This window comes from Chiloscyllium plagiosum, unplaced genomic scaffold, assembly GCF_037043375.1.
Source record: "Chiloscyllium plagiosum isolate Xiang-an unplaced genomic scaffold, Cpla_swu_hap1 HiC_scaffold_2, whole genome shotgun sequence".
Taxonomy (NCBI): Eukaryota; Metazoa; Chordata; class Chondrichthyes; order Orectolobiformes; family Hemiscylliidae; genus Chiloscyllium; species Chiloscyllium plagiosum.
This window is the reverse complement of record NW_028270140.1, coordinates 13,899,672-13,919,713: the sequence shown is the minus strand read 5'-3', so window position 1 is coordinate 13,919,713 and position 20,042 is coordinate 13,899,672. Positions and strand designations below refer to the sequence as shown.

General features: G+C 37.0%; 1 protein-coding gene across 1 annotated transcript in view; it reads right to left on the bottom strand.

The window, feature by feature from the left end:
• Positions 1-20,042, bottom strand: part of zcchc7 (zinc finger, CCHC domain containing 7) — a 282,762-nt gene that overhangs the window by 125,861 nt on the left and 136,859 nt on the right. The window lies entirely within an intron of this gene.

The window sequence follows — 20,042 nt, the reverse complement described above, 5'->3', positions numbered from 1 at the left end:
AAACTTATTGCTGGGTGTATATTGCCCCTACCAAAAAGCCTTTTCATATTACTGTGTTTACTTAAAGCAGTTAAAATCAATCATAAATGTTACCCCATTTTGAAGCAGGCAATTTCATGACAAGGATCCTGGCTTGCTGTTTATTACTTAACATGTAGAATAAACTCCCCATAATTAACACAATAAATGGATTGACCAACATTTCCAAGAATAAAACTTCTTATAAAAGAAATATATTTTTTCTAAATCATCAAATACTCAAAGAAAGTTATAAAATTCATCAAGCATTTGATAAACTGTGCACATTGACATATTAAGCTGTTAACGTATTTTTAATCAACCTGAGAGATGTTATGACATACCTCCAGAAGCTGGTAGAACTTGATCCCAGGCCTTCTGACTCAGAGGCAGGGACATTACCACTATGCCACAAGAGTCCTATTACGCTGTTTACATACTTAGACACTTTACCACTTAAGTTAATACTTAATGATTTCATAATATGGAGACTATTGTCTTAAACCTGCTACAGAAAACTGGGTCAAGATTCCATGCATTAATAAAAAGCAGACATTCAACTTCTGAACAACTTTCTCCTGAAATAAAGATGCATAAAATAAGCGTCAGGTTCTCAGTTTAAACTGGACATAAATATATTTCTTTAAAATGCATTGTAATAATAGGTCTATTTTCAATAACTAAATTTAGATCTTACAAGGTGAACTGGATGGAGCTAATTATAAAGCTGTATTTTCAAGAAGTAAATCAATATGACAATAGAACAGTGACACATGCAAGACAGCTAAATTCAAGATATTTGAGTCTGGGACTGAGAATACATTCATGTGACAAGAGTTGTTGGCACTCCTGTTCTGCAGCAGAAGTTTATGAGGTCAATCATACCAGGACTTGCATTACAGAACAATGCTAGAAGGCTAACAAATTGCGAAGATCCTGCATTTAAGATGACATTTGAAGTTAGAAATCCTACCAGTTCACTCTGGTGAATACTAAATGCACTCTAGTGAATACTAAATGATCTGCCCACCATCTATATGAATAAAAACAAATAGTTCGTCGAATCTCTTTGTCAATATCCTCCTTCAACCAATATCTTTAAAAAAATTCAGCTATTTATTTACCCCATTGTTGTTTATTTCTCATATATAATGGAATGGTTGACAACATTCACTGAGATTCAAAAGTAATTCGTTGCATTGAACCCTATATATATCAATATTCAACAGAATTGTAAATTTTAATGCAAAAAGCAAAATAGTTGAGGAAAATTAAAATTCATTTTTCCTCAAGTCGTTTACAATTTAAGTTGATTGCTGGCACTATAAACACAAGAGGATATATCCTGCGGTGATACAATGTTGTAGAAACCTTTAGCAATTATACAAGAACCTTATAAGGGTTGGATTTTCTTGGTATTTCTTCTACAAAGGTATACCAGTAGAGTAGGGAAACTTCTAGAAAATTCACTTCCAACTGTTTGACTAAATCAAGTCTTAGAATCGCAAGACAGGATTTCAGTTTAAATATACATGATCAACTATGTTGAGAACCAAATCATTTCCAGATCAGATTTTACAGGGTGAGAGAATTAGTGCAAATATAATGTTGACTTGAGATTCAAACAGAAGGTTGGCACAGGCGGCTGTGATATACCTGAACAAAATAGCACGGAGAGGAAGTACCAAAGGTTTTCACAAGCTTGAACCTTGAAAGCAAATAAATATTCAGGTACAGATGAGGTGTACCCCAGGCTGTTGTGGGAGGCACGGGAGGAGATTGCAGTGACTCTAACATCTGTGTAGGGAAACTATTGAAAAACATTCCGACGGGCAGAATTAATCCCCACTTGGGCAGGCAAGGATCAATCAAGGATAGTTAAAATGGCATTATAAGGGGGAGATCATGTCTAACAAATTTGATTTAATTTTTTGAGCAAGGGCGTAGATGAGGGTTGTATATGCATTTGTGACTTCAATAAGCCTCTTGACAAGGACTTGCATGGCAGACTGGTTAAGAAGCCAAGAGCTCATGGGATCTACACATGAATGTAAGAGGAATAATCAGTATCACTAAAATTGGTGGTGTGGTAAATAACGAGGAGGAAATCCTTAATAGACAGGCTGGTTAGATGGACTGAACACTGAAATCTAAATGCAATTTAATCCTGACAAGTGTGGAGTGACGCATTTTAGGAGGACTGTCAAAGCAAGGGAGTACATATTGAAGGTAGAAGTTCCGAAATACAGAGGATCAGAGGGACCTTCGTGTGATTCTAAAAGGCAGCAGGACTGGTAGATAAGATGATTAAGGAGGCATTTGGGATAGTGCCTTCACTAACGAAGGCAAGTGAATACAGGAGCAAACCAATTATGATGGCGCTGTATATAAGAATGGTTAAGCCACAGCTAGGATACTGTGTGCCATTCTGCTCGCCACACTACAGGAAGGGATGTGATTGCACTAGAGAGGGTGCAGAAGAGGATGTTACTTAGGCTGAAGCGATTCAGTGATAGAGAGAGATTACATTGGGAAACAACCCCAGTGTTCGAGTAAAGAAGGTCAAGAGGTAGATCTGATTGAGATGTACAAAGTTCTGAGGGGCATAAACATTTCCCTTTATTAAGGGGTCCATAAGCAGGGGCATAATTTAAGATAACACGTTGAAAGGGGACTTGATGAAAATTGTTTTTACCCAGACGATTGTAGGTACCTGAAACTCATTGCTTAAAAAATAAAGGTGGCAGAGGCAGGAACCGTCAACAAAGTTAGGAAGTAGTTAGATGAATATTTGAAATGGCCAGTAGCATATAAAGCTATAGGCCAAGTGTTGGAAAATGAGATTAGAATAGATGGATGTTTGATGATCATCATGGACAGAACAGGCCTCTTTCTGTGCTGTTAGAATTCCGACTCGAAGGAACGTCAATACTTCACTGCAATATATTCATGTAAACAGACTCACTAACAATTCTGCTATAATAATCTGGGCTCTCAGTAAAGGAATGGCTACAACATGGGGTTGAAAGGTCAAATAGTCCCTCCAATCCAGACTCTGTCGCGACATTGTAAGCCACAAGTGATGTAAAGCTGGCTTTACTCAACAAAAACTACCCCCAAAGCAGCCAATCAAATTGGTAGTACAGGACATGGGCTCGCTACTCATAACCTTATTCCATGCTTGCAAATATTAGCAACACCAGCAAGGAGGGAGAGAATCCCTGTAACTGGTCCTCCCCACCACTAGTAAATGGATCTGGAATCCAAGTTAGCGGAAATCGGGCCCCACAAGTGGTTTAATAGTATAAAATATAGATCTTACAATAACCTGTCAACTACAGGTCTCAACACTAACTAAAAGCAAGCACCTGCTGTGGCACTTACTGGAACATTAGCCTTCATATCAACTTGCAAAGGTTGCTGTGAATGCTTCAACCTTACCTTTTGAACTGATGTTCTGGGCTCCTGCATTATTGAGGATAGGGATATATACGGACCTTCTTTTTCCAATGAGTTATTTAACTAGCCACCATCATTTACAACTAGATGTGCTGGACCGCAGAACTTGGATTGCATTCATTGGTTGTGCAATAGCTTAGTTCTTTCAGTAGCTATTTATGGTGGTTGACACACAAGTAGTCCTGTTTTGTAACTTCATGAGGTTGAAATCTCATTTTTATGCATTCTTTGTGCTGCTCCTTGAACGCCCTCTCTGCACTCTTTGTTGATTTCATGACTTGATGATAATGGCAGAGTGGGAGAAATACTGTGAGGTTGCAGATTGTATTGGGGTCCTAAACCGCTGATGGCTCACAGCATTCAGATGCCTAGTCTTGAGTTACTGGATCTGTTCAAAGTCAATGAAGCACAGTGCTACCAAAGATAGACATGATGGAGTGTACTCTCAATGTGAAGATGGAATTTCCATCTCTACCATGACTGAAAGCTGGTCACTCTGACCAATGTTATCATGGATATTTGCATCTGTACAAGGCACATTGTTGAAGATAAAGAATTTTCTTTCCTCTTGTTAATTTTCTCACTACTTGCCACCGTCCCAGTCTATCAGTGTTATCCTTTAGGGCTCAACCAGCTTGGACAATAGCAGTACTGCTGCGGTAATTAGCAATGTTTTCATGTTTGACCTGAGACATCAATGCTAAGGACTCCTAGGCTCCCTCCTGACTTTATACTATGTGTTTCCTGGGTCTGTTCTGCCATAACATACCCAGGGAAGGTGCTGGTGTTGTCTGGTTTGCTGAGTATGACTACTTCAGGTTGTTGCTTGACTGAGACAGCTCTCCAAATTTTGGTATGAGCCATAGATATTACTAAGGGTCTGTCATTGCAGGTCATTTCTGTGCCTTAGTTGATACCAAATGATCTACTCCTTTTATCTCTAGCATTCGACACAACCAAATGGCTTGCTGGGCTTTCATTTCAGATGGCAGTTGAACTCCATTGCTGTGGATTTGAAGCCACAGACCAGTTTGGAGAAACAATTTTCTTTCCTAAAAGACATGAGTGAACCATATATATTTTTGAAACAATCACTGATGGTTTCATGGTCATCAATAGACCTATAATTCTAGATTTGTTTTGACAAATTTCATCATCTGCCATGGAGGGATTCAAACCCAGATTCTCAGAACATTAACCGGGTCTCTGGATTACATGTCCAGCAACAATGCCACTAAGCTATCACCTCCCTTATATGTGTAATGGCAACAAGTAATCTGTGATTTTGTTTTAAAATGTTGCTTTGAGCTTCAAGTTAAGCATTGAAATGATCATACTTAACAATTTCTTATGCACTGCATTTGGAGTCAATTTGTCCACACCAAAAAAATCCACTGGGAACTGAACAGCGACTGCTTAAATTTATTTCAAATTGTCATAAAGAACAGATCTTTATACCATCTGTCTATACTGGATTCAAATCCACCAACTAAGTGATAAGAGTGTTCTAATACACTTAACTATTCCACTTAAAGCATCTTAGGGGATATATACAAACTCAGAAATTGAAAATGAAGAATGATAATGTAAAATATTAAATAGTGCCATTATCTAAGTTCAGCTTTCATAATACCAACAGCTTCATTTGAAGAGCAGCACAACTAACTCTCAACATTACAGAATCCTCACTGCAAGTTTAATTATTTTCTTTTCCTTTAATGGTACAGCAGAGAGTTGGACTGATCAGGTAATGTATCTTAGCTTTTAAGATGACTTAGTATTAGACAGCAACATAATTATCTTCTAGTACAGTTCAATTTATCACCTTATTTCCAAATTTTGCTCTGGATTAAAAAAACTTCATAAAAAACATTTTTACTTACAAATTTTTTTTAAACAAAATAAACAATTTTCCTAGATATTGAAATGTGTTTAGAATTAACAATTACTATAATGGGAGTCTGCTGGCATAAAATTTTCCTCTGCTTTACGAAACAGTTTGGATGAGGGACAATACTTGCCTAAGAGCTGATGAGCCAAAACGCTTCAACAACAATCATACTGGACATGTGAAAATAAATCTTCATATTTTAAGTTAAACAGATTTATTGACATATATAGAGAGACCAGGAAAATATAAGTTAGCTAATTATTGAGTCTTACTAACTCTTTACAATAACTGTTGTTATGGATATCAAACTTATCCCAAATTACTGCTCTAGAATTGCCAGTTTGAACTGGTAAAAGTTTAATCTGAATGTCACTAATGGATAATTCATTATTTTGTGATCCACTGGAATTTACTTCCAAAAACCTTACATAGCAAGTATGATGGCAAAAATCAGCTACAGTTATTTTAATTGGCTAATGCTGAATTTAAAATTCTAAGTGCGTTTCAAAATTAGAGCGTGGTCAGAAACAGCCATCATTCAAACAAATGTTTTATACAAGACACTGATCGAAAGATCCAAATTTGGCTATACTTAAATAATTCAAGGATTTAGAAGGTATATTTAACAGAATGGTGCATGTTGGTATCTTGAAATCACAAATAAATAAATGCCCCTCTATTAAACTACAAACTTTAACAATTCCCTCCGCATTGTGTGTAACGGCTGAAACCTTCCTGTCTCATCACAATACATGAGTTGAGTGACAAAGATAAGGTCCATATCCATCTGAATGCCAGAGTATGTATTTCAAAAGATAAAAACAAAAGGTCAAATTCCATATATTAATATAACATTAATGTTGAATCTAAGGTTAACTATTTATTCGACTAATAACTTCAATCATTTGTAAATTCTGAGAATGTTAGAGAAAATTAGGAGATGTTCTAAAAAAAACTTAGCTCTCTGTGTGTCACCCTAAATGTGTGTGTGTAAAAAGAAAGTGACTGAATATCTATTAATTTTTCTGCTTGTAATGTAAAGTTTCAAAAAAATTCTGTTATACCATGAAAGAAAAACAAATAGGACCAAGCTGTTAATTAATGAACATTTAATGGGCAAACAACTATGTCACATATACTGCAGATGATTCAGATCAGAGTTCTGACTTCATCTTCAACTATGTTTTTCAGATCAACTTGCTATCTTTTGTTGTTGAAGATGCACCTGTTTTCAATCCAACTGTTCTCCAATCAGCAAAACAACTAAACCAGAACTACTATAGAATTAATTAAAAACTAAAGGACAACTCTTTATTGCAGCAGAGTAACTAGATATCTATGGAAAATGATGGGTTAAAATTGTCAATTTCTATGGTTATGGAAAATTATTTTCAAACAGGGAACAGAAGTGTGGGCAGGAAACCTTCATAAAGCAAATGTTTGTAATCATCGTAGTTTTGACCCTGTTTTCACAAGAAACAAGCAGGAAAAAAGATCAGACTATGGTTTCATAGATTTGAATGAATGCCACGAGGCTGAATGTGAGGGTCACCAGGGTCCACCATACGGATGTACAAGTCAACAAAGAATCACTGTAGGGCACAGACCAAAAGAATTACAACAAAGTAGCCAAAGGTTTGACAAAAGGAGAACCTTGTGAACAGCTCTACTCTAATGAGAATAAGCAAACATGCTGCGTCTGCTGTCAACGTTCTCCTTTCATCTCATTCTTTTTAATACCACCATCAGAGTCAAATTCAAAATTATCTTTTGACGAAGATGTACATGCACTCTCAATTTCAACATCATAAAACCACATGCATGGCTCAGAAACACTGCGAACCTTCAATTTAAATTTACAGTTGGAGTAAACCAAAGCAATATGCACTCAACAATTTTAATAACCTATTAAGTTGCGACTTCAATTTCATTTTATGAATATTTTCCTTGGGGAGCACTGCTATCACAAAGAAAGATAGAAATTTTTTAAAGATAAATAGCGTCATTAATCTGCAACATTTCTTTTCTATTATCTTTCAAAATGAGGAGTTATTTTTGTGCAGATCGTCATGTAATTAGCTCTTTATTCACCACCAAGAAAAGACCGTGTTTTGAAAATTAAAAATTTGTCATTAAGTAGAATTTACCATAATATCATTTATCTTTATATAATTTATCAGTGACAGCAATTGGACTGGGAATCCATCAGTTTTACCTCGCTAAAGTTAACAAATTGAAAAATAGAAAAATCCAGATGACACTTATGAATTTAAGCTATTTGTGTACTTAAATGATACTTAAATTTTTAGTTTTGCATTATCCTCATTACATTAAAACCTGAATGAGATGATCATAATAATAAAACAGCGGTGAACGGTAAATTTTTATGAACGGCTGGGAGAAACCAGCAGTCAGAAACTACAAGACTATTTTTGCTGTGACAGTGCTATTACGTATTTCACCTACACAATTCCAGTTGGTTAAGGTATTTCATAAATGTTCATGAGTGAAAAGTGAGTAAAACAATAAACAGCGACAAAACATTAAATTATATTGCTTCAACAGAATACAAATTAAGTAAGCATTCACTCACAGAAACAGATAAGTTACTCCATTGGCATTTAGAATCACTAGTGACTAAACACTCACTTCCAAAATAATGTACATGATGATCTGCGTTCTGAAAAAGACTCATGCCATTTTGGATAATATAAAGGCACAGTGTGAAATATTTTTATATAACAGAAAATCTAAATTTTGGTAATGAAAAAAATTAAAGATGTGAAAGCTTCCTATAAAATTGTTAAAATGTGTTTTTCTCATGTGTTTGAATATCTCGGGTCACTAAAACCCGTTGCTGAAGGGACCAAATGCTAGATATTTCTGTTGTCTAAAAGTCTTAATTCTGAAATTTATATTCAATAAAAGGATGGTGAGCAAACTGTTTGCTTCGATAGTTTTGTTTAAGGAATACATTTGCAAGCGCTTCTAGTAAATCACAGAAAGAACAAAACAAAATTGAAAAGTGTTCATTTAATAAATACTGACTACAGCTAATAAATGACAGCTAATTTCTCAATTAGTCTGCAGTAACAACACTGTAATCATTAATCTTTTGTGTGATTATTTCCACTTGACGAGGGAACAAAGAAGTTGACAACTATAGCTGCACGAAAACTAAATGTTAAAAAAGGAACAAAATTAAAACAATATAAAGATATAAGTGGCTTTTACCTGGGAATGATTTCAATTTTATTAAATCTCAAGAGTAATTTATAATCAAAAGAAATCAAGTTTCGCTCTTCAAATATATATCTCTTTGATCAAATAGATACTTTATAATTGCTCCTAACATTCAGCATTTGCAATTGAGTTAGCTTCCCCTCCCCCACCTCTGGTAGGTTGAAGAAAGAGGACGCGATACTGTCCATAATGATGCATCAAATGATACAAAAGAATCAAGTTGCATAACAGTAGAAATATTTATGAAGACCAAGTAGGATAAATCCTGTCTTTTAACAATCAAATCATGAACTGAACCTGTAAATTCCATAGATTTTGCAATCAGCCATGGAATAATAAAAATGATAACTACATTGAGCTGCCATTTTAAGACCAGCAGCTTTACATAGCTTTTGCAGAAGATATTCGGACATTGGCTGTCTTATTTGTCTTGGAAAGTTGATACTAAAAGATATCGGAATAACCTGATTCCAACAAACTTATTCAAAATAAAACCTTTGTCCTACCGCCATTCCCACATCATGCACCATTCCCTGACTGGTTAAAAATTGGAAGGACATTTTAGCCAATTGCAAATGACAAAATTGGGAAGGGTGTCAGTGTTAGTTCATACAGAGGAATGCTGCATCTAATTATAGAAAGGTATTAAATAATCTTGCAGAGCAGGTGTACAAATAGTAAATGAACTTTGATATACACCAGCAAGTGATAGGAAAATTAAGGAGGCCACAAGTTCTTTGGAAAATAAGGTAGTGAAACATTTATTATTAAAAAGACTGGCACAGGTTAGTAAGGCCATAAAAAAGCAAGCAAAACTCTGTGGCTAATTTTAGAACGATATAACAGAAAAGCAGTTACATCAAAGGTGTTAGGAACCTGAAATAAAAACAGCAAGTGCTGGAAACATGCAGCACATTAGATAGCATCTGTGAAGACAGAAACAGAGTTAACATTTCAAACAGAATAGAACTCATCTTCAGAATCGAAAGAAGAGTCATGTTGCCTGGCCTATATTTCCAGCATCTGCAGTATTTTGTTATTTAGCTTGAAAGGGTACAGAAAAGATTTACAAGGCTGTTGCAGGGTTGGAGGATTTGAGCTATAGGGAGAGGCTGAACAGGCTGGGGCTGTTTTCCCTGGAGCGTCGGAGGCTGAGGGGTGACCTTATACAGGTTTACAAAATTATGAGGGGCATGGATAGATAAATAGACAAAGTCTTTTCCCTGGAATCGGGGAGTCCAGAAGTAGAGGGCATAGGTTTAGGGTGAGAGGGGAAAGATATAAAAGAGACCTACGGGGCAACCTTTTCACGCAGAGAGTGGTATGTGTATGGAATGAGCTGCCAGAGGATGTGGTGGAGGCTGGTACAATTACAACAGTTAAGAGGCATTTGGATGGATATGGGCCGGGTGCTGGCAGGTGGGACTAGATTCGGTTGGGATATTTGGTCGGTGTGAACAGGTTGGACCGAAGGGTCTGTTTCCATGCTGCACATCTCTATGACTCTAGTGTAAATAATCTGTGTAGATTACACTAGAGTACTGTAAATAGTTTCCAGTCTCCATACTATAAAAATTATATAAAGATACACCAGCAGTTGAAAGCCCAGTGGCACAGTGGTCCTGGGTTCAATTCCAGCCTTGTGTGACTCTATGGAGTTTGCATGTTCTCCCTGTATTTGCATGGGTACAGAGATGTACAGCACAGAAACAGACCCTTCGGTCCAACTCCGTCCATACCGACCAGATGTCCTAAACTAATCTAGTCCCATTTTCCAACACTTGGCCTGTAACCCTCCAAATCTTTCCTATTCATGTACCAATCCAGATAGTCCTCCGGTTTCCTCCCACAGTCCAAAGATGTGCAGGCTAGGAGGGTTAGCCATGGTAAATGTGGGGTTATGGGGATTTTCTGTGTGGGATGTTCTTTGGAGGATCAGTGCAGACTTCATGGCTTGATTTGGGTGGGGGGGGGGGGTGGTGGTTGGGGATCTAGCTGAATGCTTTTGCAGGATTGGTGCAGATTTGATTGGGCAAATGGCCTCTCTCCACACTACAGGGATTCCATGAGCAAGGGTGCAAAAAAATACTTGCAAGAGAAATTATACCAAATCAGAAATAAGTTATAAATCACAAAACACCAGGTTATAGTCCAACAGGTCCACCCACTCCTCCACATCAAATCAGAAATGATTGAACATGCTATTTTCTCCAGAAGAGATGGAGATTGACCTGAAAGAGATCTTTAGGTTTATCAAACGACTTGATTAAGTATTTTCATATCTGAAGAAATCAAAACTAGAGGCTAGAATTTTAAGTCCAGACAGGGAGCTCAAGAAACCTCTTTACTCAAATAAGGATTAGAATGGTGACTGTCGCTATTACAAGTAGTAGTTAAAGCAATTACGATAGATGCATTTACAGGGAAGTTGAGTGAACACAAGTGATTACTGAGTAGAATTATATGTTAATGGCACTAGGTGAAGCAAGTGGGAGGAGCATAAACATTGGCACTTGTTAACAACCTGTTTCTATGCTGCAAATGTAGCATAATACTCTCCATGAGAAGACTTCTCCTCCAATTCTCCTCCCTCCAAGAAATCATCTCATTTGCACTCATTTAGAGTCATACAGTCAGAGAGATGTACAGCATGGAAACAGACCCTTCGGTCCAACCCGTTCATGCCGACCAGATATCCCAACCCAATCTGTCTTCCTGAAAGAATGTCAGGCTACAATCAGTAAGCTTACCCAAACTTTATTTTAGTCAGAAATAATCGCCAAAACGTCAGTTGCTCTGCCAAGTGCTCGAGTTGCTAGTCTCTGACTGGCCGGCTGGTCTTGATGGTTGGACCTTTGTTGTTCTGGGTCCTAACACCAGTCAAGAGCCAGGTGGCAACCAATTACCTGCGTGATTACCATGTGATTGTCACATCTTTACAAAACATGGGTTCCCTCCTCTAATCTCTCCCACTTTCAGGCCAGGCCTGAAAATAGGGAGAAATGGCATAATGGTTTCATCTCGGTTAGTCTATTTGTTGTTACGATCTAAGCTGACAGTAATAGTGGACAAGTCATGCACCAGAATGAAATCTGTCTTGATAGACTGTATATTACATTTGCAGCTTGTTAATGTGGTAGTTAGTCACTGAACCAAATCCACGAGTTCTTTAGGTTTATAGGTATATAACACAGAAGAAAGAAAATGAACTATGTACTAATTTATTTTATACTACAGCTAGAAAGATCTGAATACAAACATAAAAACAGAGTTCCAACCAGTTTTCTAATATCATTGGCTATACAGAGTTAGTTCCAGAGAAATACAAGTTCTACATAATGCAAGGTGAGAGATTTGGGCGAGTGTTTTGGTCTGTGCGTGTCCATGGGTTTAATTATTGATTTGTAAAGGTTTCCGAATTCATGGCATGTTAAAAGAACAGTGTGAGAGTTTTAGATCTTGATGCTGATGGGAATTGGTTGACTTTGGGACAGTTTTTACAAGTGAACAATATTAGGTTTTACTTAGAAGGATCTAGAATGGTTTTTTTTTTGACTTCAGGAAATACCTCAAATTGAAAAAGATTTCTACTTTTAGGATAGTTTTGCATTAGTCTTGGTTGAAGCTGGATGTGTAAAACAGGTTCCCCTGAAGCAGGGAGATAGTTAGAACTGTTAAGGTTGACTGTTTAGGTTACGTCAGTGTTTGGAGTTGATTTCAAAAGTTCCAGTTTGTTCAGTAAAAGTTCAGTTAAAATACTGAAGATATCATTTGAAACAGAGGAAGTCTAAGATTAGTTGTATGAAAACTCAAAAGAGGAGGCCATCAGATTCTCAAGACCAGGAATCGAGGCACTGGTTAAGTTACACCTTGCAGAAGTGATAGAGAACAAAATTGCCAAAGTGATAAAAGAAGGGGGGCTGGAACCAAAAAGAAATTAACATGCATCCATTCTACTAAGACTGGATGCCAAACCCAATGGTTGGAGGTTAAAAGGAAGGCCAACTGCAGTAATGGAAATGGCTAAGGAATCTACAGAAAAGGATATATCAGGAGAGGAAGTAGGTATTAAAAGTGCAATAGAGGTACAAAAAGATGATGTTTCCATAGAATGTACTAAGGGAGAAATGGCTCAGGACTGACATGATTTATTTTTGCTGATGCTATAGAGAGAATCAGACCATTGCAAGTTCTGAATATTTTCTTCTCAAAGGGGAAAATATTTCCTTCTGCTTAGAATCAAGGATGTAACCAACAAAGACATTGAAAGACAGTGTTAAGTCAGCACTGATGTTACTATTTGTTTTTCAGAGGGGTTAATAAAGGAGAAAATATTAATTGGAGATATACAAGATTATAAATCACTCGCACTGGATTAAAGAGTGACTTGGGTAAATTGAGAAATTACAGTTGGAATAGTGAAACAAACAACTTCCTAATGACAGAACTGACTTTGATTTGGGAAATGACATGACACATTCAAGAATATAGGCCTCATTAAGGGTGGTGGAACAACCAGTGGAGATAGCAGAAACTGAAATGTTACAGAAAAAACATCCTGTATTGCTCCCTGACTTTGTTATGCCCAAATGTTCGGCCTATAGATAGGAAGAAAGAAGTCTATGAGACAGGGAGATGATTTGGAAACTTGGAATCAGAAACAACTTTTGAAACTATAACTAAAAAGATTGAAAGTAAAGAGAATGAGACAAATATGTTTAGTCCATCTTTTTTAGTAGAAAAGTAACAAATGAATTTGGAACTGAAAGTGTTATACCAAACAGTCTCCTCAGAAATTGAATCTGAAACAATACCTGAGGATTACACTTGAAAGACAATGTACTCATGTGAAAATGGAAACGATCTCAAATATCAGCCAATGAGGAAAGAGGAGTGATTCAGGTGATAGTTCCATGGAGTATTTGAGTGAAACGTACAAGTGGCTCACAAAATCCTGATGCAGGTCACTTAGGTATTACGAAAACCCAAGCTAAAACATTTTTTTTTGTCCAGGATTACATAAAGACATAGTCAAAATTTGCCACAGATGAAATAAATATCAGGTAATGCTGCAACACTATCAAATAAATCTCTGCCTTTAATTCCAATATCTACGTTTGAAGAACTGTTTCGCAGGGTCTTAATAGATTGTGTAGGACTCCTACCTAAAACCAGGAATGGGGATGTTTTCACAAAAGTGTCTAATTTAGTGACTTTTAAGAAAAAAAACACTACAGAAATGGTAGTAGAAAAATTAATTCAATTTATTTTCAAGACATGGAATACACAAAAAAAAAGTCAGATCAAAGTTCAAATCTTATGCTTCAAAGAAATTATGACTACTTTGGAAATGAAGTAATTTACATCTTCTGCTTATCATTCAATCTAAAGATGCATTGGAAAGATGGCATCAACTTTGAGGACCATGATTAGCATTAATCGCTAAGAATATCCCAATGACAGAGATAAGGCAATTCCTTTGTTACTATGTGCTATAGGGTTCAGGGATTTGCTGTTACCCTAAAGAGTCCACAAGACTTCATCCTTTTTAACTAATATTTTGACATTAGGGATAAGAGGACCATCAGATTTATTATAATTTAATTAAGATGATTTTGATAAACCAAAAGGCAGAGTACCTATCTTTCAAATTTCAAAGTAAAACTTTGATTTGGTTGAAAAGCACTTGAGAGGTGTTCAAGAAACAATAAAAACTAGAACTATTACAATGCCAAAGTTCAACATTTTGTTACTGATGACAATGTCTTTGTGTAGTTACCTGCCTCTGGGGAACCACTTGAACGTTTCAAATTAAAAAGAAATTCAGTTTTGCAGTGAGTTCTCTAGACAGGGGAAAGGGTTAGTGAGTGTGTCGTGTTAACACAATGAAATGATATCACAACAGGGATGACAGTCGTAAGAAAGGCATACATGCAGTACTGAAAGAAGTAGTGAGTAAATGAAAATCTCTGAACAATTGGCGAATGGAAAATTCAAGAGCAGATCCTCAAAATCAGACAGGAGAAAAAGTAGGTGGTGTTTACAAGATTAGATTGCATTATGTTTCATCTTTTAGAAAACTATCAAGGTGATTTACAAAGGCTATTGTAGGAAAAACAGTACTGGATGTTCACAAAAAAATTCTGTTCAAAGATGTTTCAGTGGATCTTAATTCTCTAATCCTATATTCTAAAAGTTGTTCATACGTCTGGAAATGATGATGTTATAGCAAGACATTTTATTGAGAGCACTTATCAAGGTGAAGTGATTCCCATGGACTTATCCAAAATATGGTTGTATACATAACTCATTGCAATTTTAATATAATTATGTTGCTACTGCCACTGTGACAAAGGAATAGTGTTAAAACACTTTGTGATGTATAACGGAATTGAGAGAGATACATTTTCATTCTTCTTTGAGGGGCAGACATGATTTAAAGTGTATGTTTTATATATTTTTAAATAAAATTTATTATCAAGTTGGGATTTTGAACCACTGGCATGAGAATTTAGGTCTGTGTACATGTGATGCGATTTAATAATTAACTTGTAAGGCTTTCTAAATCCATGGTTCGTTGGGAGGTGGTATAGTTCTTGGAGGCTGACAGAAATTTGTTCACAATGGGAGATTTTTACAAGTGAACAATGTAAAGCCATAGATTTCAATTAGAAGGATCCACAACAGTATTTGTTTTTGGCTAGGATAACATCCATAGCTTGAAGAAAGCTTTTGCTTTCAATTCAGTTTTCCAAAAGTCCTGGTTGAAGCTGGATATGTAAAAGGGGGTTCTTTTTCACTCCTGAAAGAAGATAACCTCTTAACAGAAACTATCACCATGTAAGACATTTAATCTGTAAGTTCCAGAGCAACGGCGTTTGGTTAAAAACCCGATGGGGTTATTTAAAGATGAATAAATCTAAACATGTTGTATGATGTCTTGAGGAATAGGCTCAGTTTCTCAAGATCAGTAATTGAAACATTGGTTAAGATAAACCCTACAGAAATGATAGTGCAGAAAACTCTTACTGTTGTGATTACTGTAAAGGGTGCTTCTGAGTGATCAGGATTGCATTTCACCTTTTGTTAGGAAATCTCTAACCTTGTGTTACATGTAAATAGTTTTGTTAATTCTATTTAATCTTCATTGCTTTTGCAATAATAAACTTCTATTTTGTTATTTCAACCAAATCTGCGGAATTGTGTGCTTATGTTTCAACGAAAGACCACTTCATTAAACGAGAGAAAAAGTTTGGGATCCGACTTGTTCAGTAATAATATCAGCTGGGATCAATGTACCTTACAATTTCAACCTTGACTTAACTGAGTTTTTTTCTTGACGTAGAGATGATTTTACAATTCCTTGCTGGGTTTGATGACATGAACCTTTCACAATTATGATAGCCTTAACCTTCTTAGTTTTAACAAGTTTTATATCCAAACTCCCCTGTCTTAGAAGCTTCATAGGCTAGAAACCATGTCTACTGAAGTGACAGATTCCCCTGAAATGAACCAGGAACAAGCTTGGTTATCCTGCTAGGATAAACCATTCTGCCTTCTGATGAAGGGTTTATGCCTGAAACGTCGATTCTCCTACTCCTCAGATGCTGCCTGACCTGCTGTGCTTTTCCAGCACTGATCTCCAGCAACTGCAGTCCTCACTTTCTCCTATTCTGCCTTCTGAGCCAAATTCAACACAGAACAAAATAATTGGAGAAAAAATATACTTGGGTCAGTTAACAGCGATCATGCAGCCTGGAAAGAACTTGATGCATGAGAACAGAACAGCAAACATGACCGTTGGTACATAATTTTGCATCCCAGCCTTTTGTAGCTAGTTTGGATCTCGATTCTGGTGAGATTCTTCGCTCCTATCCCAAGTTAACTCTCATCAAAACCATTTCCACACACTGGCATAATAAGACAAATGACGGGATAAGTCCTTTGCTCAGGTGGACATCCTTAACTTGTGCATAATTGAGTTAGCTAACTATTGCTAGTTTTGGCGACGATACCAAGCTTTGGTTTCCTTTACAGAAAGGATCTGCCTACATCAGCATGACCGTAGAGTTTTAAAAAAATATCAATTACTTCATCACTGATCGCCTCTTGAAGCACACTTCCCTGCTATCCTACCTTAATCTCTAACTACAAGTTCATGGTTTTATTGTTACCAAGATTTACTTTTACAGAGAGGTACTGCAGCACATGGCATGCTGAAGTGCCTCTTTGAACTTATAATTACATATATTTACAACTTACTTTTAATGTCAAACATTCCCTGGGTAAATACATCCCAAATACTTTTCCCTATACGTTCTAGCTTCTCTACATTCGATAGCTGGTGGGTCTCAAGTCTGTGGCCTTGCCAGTTGAAGATTGTGGCTGATGCCCCAACCTTTATGTCCTTAATTAAGTAGGCGTGGACCTATGATTTTGCCAGTCTGCAACATAATCATTAACAGCTTTTCACAGAGAAAGACCAATAATTTTCTGTTAGACCAAACAACATCTTTCACGAAGTTTGTGATACTCCAGCAGCAGCTGTGATTCATCTTAATGAGTGCCCCTAGGAACAGCCTACAGAATTTTGAGTGTTTTTACTCAGGATGATCCTTGACAAAAAAACTGTTGCATTCACCAAGATAAGAGACTGCTCAGCTGCCTCCATTTTTCATGACCTGAACATTTGCTGCTTTTTTAGTTATTCCCTTTCAACCATCTTCAAGCTGATCTCATTCAGGAGATTCATCTCCTGCTTCCTTGAGTTAACTCCTCAATCAGCTTGCTAACCAACATTCTCTCCTATACTACTTGACATAAAAATAATCTTACGGCAGGTACTATTTCACTCACCATTAAAACTAAAGTCATCACTAACTCAATAAAACTCTCCTTCAATAAATACATCTGCATTCCCAATGCTTTTTCTTATGTTGCTGTTTGTCAGTGCCATGATCATTGCTTGTATAGCTCTACTGTAATCCTTCCAATTTGTTCCTGTGGTACTCAAAGCATCAAAAATAACACGAACCAAGATTTGGAGATGCCGGCATTGGACTGGGGTGTACAAAGTTAAGAATCACACAACACCAGGTTATAGTCCCCAACAGGTTCAATTGGAAGCACTTAGCTTTCGGAACGCCGTTCTTTCATCAGATGGTTGTGGAGTACACAATTGTAAGACACAGAATTTATAGCAAAAGTTTACAGTGTGATGCAACTGATATTATACCTCGAAAAATACCTTGATTGTTTGTTGAGTCTTTCATCTGTTAGAATGGCCATGATAATTTCACTTCTTTCATATGTAAATCACAAAATTCTTTTTAAAAGTTACATTCTCAGGTTAACTGTAACAATTGGTGTCAGCCAGATAATATCTTGAAGGTGTTAGCCCAGTGTTCCCTGTCTGTGCCATAATGTTTAGACTGATTCTAATCTTAAAAGTGAGATAACAGAGTCCTTCATGCAGTTTTTGAGCAAAGTATAATGCAACTCTGAAAGTACAAATTCACCCCACAAACGTATACGTGTGTATGTGGGTTTGTGTGTGTGTAGGGCAATGGTGATCACCTGTAGTGTGACATGAACCCAAGGTCCCAGTTGAGGCTCTCCCTACGGGTACGGAACTTAGCTATCAGCCTCTGCTCGGCCACTTTTCGCTGCTGCCTGTCCCAAAGTCCGCCTTGGAGGATGGTCACCCGAAGCTCCGAGGTCGAATGTCCTGGACCGTTGAAGTGTTCCCCAACTGGGAGGGAACACTCCTGTCTATTGATTGTTGTGCGGTGCCCATTCATCTGTTGCCGTAGCCTTTGCTCAGTTTCACCAAAGTACCATGCCTCAGAGTATCCTTGCCTGCAGCGTATAAGATAGATAATGTTGGCTGAGTCACATGAGTACCTGCCATGTACATGGTGGGAGGTGTCCCCACATGTAATGGTGGCGTCCATGTCCACACACTGTCACGTCTTGCAGCACCTACCGTGACAGGGTTATAAAGAGTTGTCCTGAAAGCCAGGCAACTTGCTACGAACAATGATCTGTTTGAGGTTTAGTTTAAACATTATGGCACGGACAGGGAATACAGGGGGTAACACCTTCAACGTATTATCTGGCTGACACCAATGGTTACAGTTAATCTGTAAATGTAACTTTTTTAAAAAAAAAAATTTGTGATTTACATATGAAAGAAGTGAAACCATCATGGTCATTCTAACAGATGAAAGACTCAACAAACAATCAAGATAATTTTCAATGTATAACTTTAGTTACGTAACACTGTAAACTTTTGCTATAAATTCTGTGTCTTACAATTGTGTACTCCACAACCACCCGATGAAGGAGCGGCGCTCCGAAAGCTAGTGTTTCCAATTAAACCTGTTGGTCTATAACCTGGTGTTGTGATTTTAACTTTGAACACTAACCAAAATTGTAAGAGATTAAGACAACCATTACCCATTATTCAGACCACTTAACAAAGTCCTCCCCCAACACTTCCTCTGTTATCTAGTTACTTGAAATTGCCTATGTTTGGTTCCATATCATTTATTCTGATCACTTCTGATTCTATGCTGTCCCCTTAATGACTCTGCCGTCTCCATAGCTCTAATTTGTGAGACCAACAGACTTAAAGTGGGAGAATAGCAGTGACAGAGAAAGAAATAGAGAAAAGCAAAGATAGGGGACAGATTATCAGACATAAGCAAAGTATTAGATGCACATGAAAAAAAAATGGGAATGGGTAAAAGTTACAGATACACTAGCAAAACAAAATTTACAGTTAGCAACAGAAAAGCAGCATCATCCAGGGCAAGAAAATAGTAGGAACACTACTGACCTACAAACTCCCATGAACAACACAAGTAATTTCCTGGCGAAATGACATTTTTATACGTGTTATATTATTATACATTTTGCAGCAATGCAAGCACATCTAATCAGTGCAAAAGGATCCCAAAACACTTTGATAAGCCTGCACATGCTTACTAAACAAAAAATATTCTAAACCATTAATAAAAGCTGTTGTTCCCACATTTGGGATGTCCAATGTTCTACTTACATATACAGGTACTGAGCTGACAGCTGTTCCTGATGTTGAACTGGATTTTAAGGAACTCTGAAAATTGGCATGCTGTTAAGTTTTTTAATGATATAGTTGATCAATAAATTTAACAAACCATGCTGCTTTATACTAAAACTACAGTCTAATATGCATTTGATGTCACAATTAAGTTAATTTACACCTCCATGTCACCAATTCTTGCATAATGAGAAGACAACAGTTTATTTTGGAAATAGTTCTTTTCCATTTTGACAAAGCTGCTCCTTTAACAAGGTTATGCTGTCTTTGGCTTCTTTTTTTCCCCCCACAGACAGGTCGTAAAGGACATAGACTCTGAAAAGTCTGGAGATGAAGGGTGTTAGAAGG